Raw genomic sequence first — 4,377 nt, forward strand, 5'->3', positions numbered from 1 at the left:
CTACACAGACTGGGGGCGCCTTTGACGCTTCTTTTGTCATAGCTTGGCATTGTTTTCGTAATAAGCGAGTTCGTAGTTAGCTGTGTACGTGCACATGCACACGCAGGCACGTGTACGTCCACACGCTCGCACGTGTACGTGGACACGCACGCACGTGTACGGGCAAACACACGCACGCACACGTGGACATGGACGCACGCACGTGTACGTACACACGCACACATGCACGCACGTGTATATATATATACACACGAACGTGTGCGGGCACACGCACGCATGTGTACGTGAACACACACACACGCACATGTGCACATGCACGCACGCACGCACGCACGCACGTACGCACGCACGTACGCACGAGTACGTGCACACGCACGCACACACGCACGCACGTGTACGTGTCGCTGCTTTCATCGAGTGTTGAACGCAATCATACATACGAAAATGAGGACAACTATCACACCCCCCAGCACTCCTGTAGACAGAGCTAGCACCATATGGTGTACATACAAGAGAGGCGTCAGTTTGGTTCCTATGGTACGTGTCGCACAGTGTGATTGGTTTGTGATAGGCACGCCCCTCAACAACGTAGTGGGGATTTACACTGGAATTCATCAACATTTGCGTACGCAGGTGCAGGTGCAGGTACATTTGTGTACGCAATACACTTTACGCAACGTTGATGAATCTCGCCCCAGGAGTGTAGTAGGGAAACATGGGGCAAAACGGGATCATGGGGCAAAACGAGGTTTTGTATAATTCTACAGTACTGCCATCTTTTATACATACTCTGAACTACTCATTACGTCAGAGAGACCTCGTGTATCATATGTTGTAAAGAAGAAGACATTTCAGGTAAATATGGTTCGAAATCATCGATTTTTCAACATTTTCTTAAAATATAAGGGTTGTCTATAATGTGCTGCTATTTGTCCAAGAACAATGGCATCCAAATAAATAGTTTCTGGTTTTGAACTAGGTAGACTTGGCATGATTAAGGGTAATTAACTTTTGAAATTGAATAAGCCTTGCGAAATTTGTCGGCCATTTTTATGACTGGAATGCTTGGGGCAAAATGGGGTGAGTGTCCCCATTTTGCCCCATTACCATTCTGTTGGAAAGTAGATAAGATACATGTTGCCATTCCCTAATTTTGACTTTCCTTTCTTTTAAGTAGCATAGTTCGAAAGTACAAACGTAAGACTGACCGACAAAGTTGGTCGGAGGAATATATGGGACAGGCAATTGAAGATATGGTATATGGTGTAATGGGATACAGGAAAGCCTCAGCCCAGTACAATGTGCCACACACGTGAAAGACGGGTTATGAAATACCGTAAAGACCCAGATGTAGCCACAGCTACCCACAATGTCTGGGTAAATACAAACCAATCTTCACCACAGAACAAGTCTGTAAAAATTTCACTCAGTCTCATTTCATTACAAAACACTATGGCGCAGCATGGTCCCTACCCGGATTTACGCGGTTTTAATTTACGAGACATTAATATAAGTACGCAAACAGTCGAGGAGTCTATAGAATTTTTACAGTCAGTAGGGCTCATTAAAAGGGTCCAGCTATGCGCTAACTGCGACGAAAAAATGCTTCTAACGCGATACGAACGACGTGCCGACCAGTTTGTGTTTCGCTGCAGCAATGCCGACGAATGAAAAGAATCCGCACGGATTCGTTTTTCGCGAGAAGCCACCTTGCTCTCTATACGGTAAGATGTATTAGTGTATTTGTATATGCAATAATAACAACCAATGTATAACAAACAGTTGTATTCAACAATATATAACCCACGCCACAAGCGCAGTTACTGCCTGTAGTTATGCCTCGATAAATAATATTTAATTTTGGTGTTTTTTATTAATAATTGCTTTTGTAATATTGGGAATATAATAAGGAACCTTTAAAAATTTTACGTTTCGAAAGCAATTATACGTGCGTACGTGCATGCGCGTGGGTGCCCGTAACGAATCGTACAGCGTCGATTTTCATGTTCTCTTTTATTGTGTCACTAGATCGTGTCATTCATCTATTTATGGTCAAAAGGCTTGAGCACTCAATAAGTGCTCATGGGCGAACTTGGACTAGGATCTGCCGGTACCGTCGTAGATTGGAAGCAATTCCTACGCGACGTCTGCGCAGATCCCTTCTGCCAGAATCTCGTGTTACTAGGTGGTAATGGTAAGAAATACCGCCGGAATGCCGGTGATAAGATGTTTCCGACACATCACCAAAACGTCGCTGACATCTTCATATCACATTAAGTGCATTGGATGCACATACGATAATATCTGCGTATAATATATTATGCGCTCTATTATTAACAATAGATCTAAGTAAAATGAATTGTATATTAAATGGGTGACGCGAATCACAACATTTCAGCAAGTTGCAGTGTCCATGATTCGTAACCTCCGAGAACTGACTAATAAATTTAATAACAATACCAATCAGAGGCTGATCCAGGATTTAGAGAAGGGGTGGAAAACAGGCGGGGGTATCGGGGTTCTGAGTAGATGTACAGCCTTCATTCTGGCTATGACAATTGTCTTTTTAGTAGAACAATTATTGCTCTTGCGGCGCTGTATTGATTGATGTACAGGAGGGGGGGGGCTTTGTTTGAGTCGCATTTATTATTGACTATGTAGGGGGTGACCACCCTTGGGATGAGGGCGACAGCAAAACTCTATCTTGAAATTGTGAAAAAAAGTTGCAAAAAATCTATTTGTAACCTGCTTTGCCACTCAGCCTACATAATTTAACCCATGCATCAGGTGTCGTTATGTACAGCCGGCAATAATTAATTGGTATAGGCCCCACCCATTCCACCCCCCCCCCTGGATCCGTCACTGAACAATACTATTACTACTACGGATGTTGGTGTACCACCACTACCACTACCATTACCACTACTACTATTACTATTACTACTATTACTATTACTACTACTACTACTTCTACTACTTCAGGGCACATCGTTGAAGTCGACGAATCAGTATTTGGAAGACGCAAATATAACAAGGCGGCGCCTTCAAACCCAATGGGTACTGGGCGGCATAGATCGAGAAACGCATTCGACGTTCCTCGTCCCAGTACGTCGGAGAAATGCTGCGACGCTTATTCCACTCTGCCGTCGCTATATTCGGTACGGAACACGCCCCGTTTACCCAAATGCATTTATTGTGAATACGTATGTTAGTTTGACACATAGGCAAGTTATGTTTCTATATTATTACTTCCCTATCTATTGAAATATTAACAAGTTTATTGGAAGTCATACGTTTTAAATGTATATTATGTATGTAAACCGGGTACAATGATCTACACAGATGAATGGGCGGCGTACCGGAATTTACGAGCAAATGGTTTTCCCCATGGGACAGTAAACCATTCACTGCATTTCGTGGACCCCGTGACGAGAGTGCATACACATAACGTGGAGGCTATGTGGAGCCAATCCAAACGAATACTGAGAAGGTTAGTTTGCATTTATAAGCTATTCATATGATATTCATTGTGTCTAGGAATAGTGTGATAATGCATCGTTCTCAACAACGTAATCGGAAACCTGTAATAAGCCTAACATTATCACTGATACAACTTTAAGACTGTCTTGGTAATTACTAGGTCGCCAACGACGTCCAGGGAGCTATTACCTTCCTACTTGAAAGAGTGCATGTGGAGGCTGCGGTATGGGGGCCCGCACGCATTCCACCACATTGTGGAATATATACGGGACGCCTGCCCATTATGATTGTACGTCCCGCACAGCAGAACCGTTATAAGATATACTATATAGAATACATCGCTCGTAACTACAGCTCTGTATAATGCATAAGATACTCCATCACGTAAGCAGCCATTGTTGAATTGTTGTAATTGGCAGAAAACATGCTCATCTAAACTAACTGAAAATGCTGTTAGCAAGATAATATAGTGAGATATATTAGGCAAAACGGTCTATGTACCTACTTAATTTTTATTTGCAGGAAATTAGGCGAAACGGCAATTAAGGCGATGCTAGGTGAGTGCAGACTACAGAAAAAATCAAACATCTATTAAAATTTAAAACATTAAAACTAAAAAATTAAAAATTAAATATGAAAAAAATAAGCATCTATAATTTTTTGTAGAGATCAGTGGTTAGCACTCATCGCGCCCTCTAGCTCTTTGTATAAAATTCAGAACGCCGTGTCAAGCTACTTTATTTGCATGTGATGTCACCAACACGGGCTGTCATGAAATGACACACTGAAATAAATAAATAAATAAATATGGCAAAAGTATTTCAGTTTTATAACAAACAATTAATTCACAGTACAGGCACAGATTGGCCTGTTAAACACACGAGTTCAGTTTAGGCA

This window comes from Priapulus caudatus, unplaced genomic scaffold (assembly GCF_000485595.1).
Source record: "Priapulus caudatus unplaced genomic scaffold, Priapulus_caudatus-5.0.1 Scaffold447, whole genome shotgun sequence".
In the NCBI taxonomy this organism is placed as follows: Eukaryota; Metazoa; Priapulida; class Priapulimorpha; order Priapulimorphida; family Priapulidae; genus Priapulus; species Priapulus caudatus.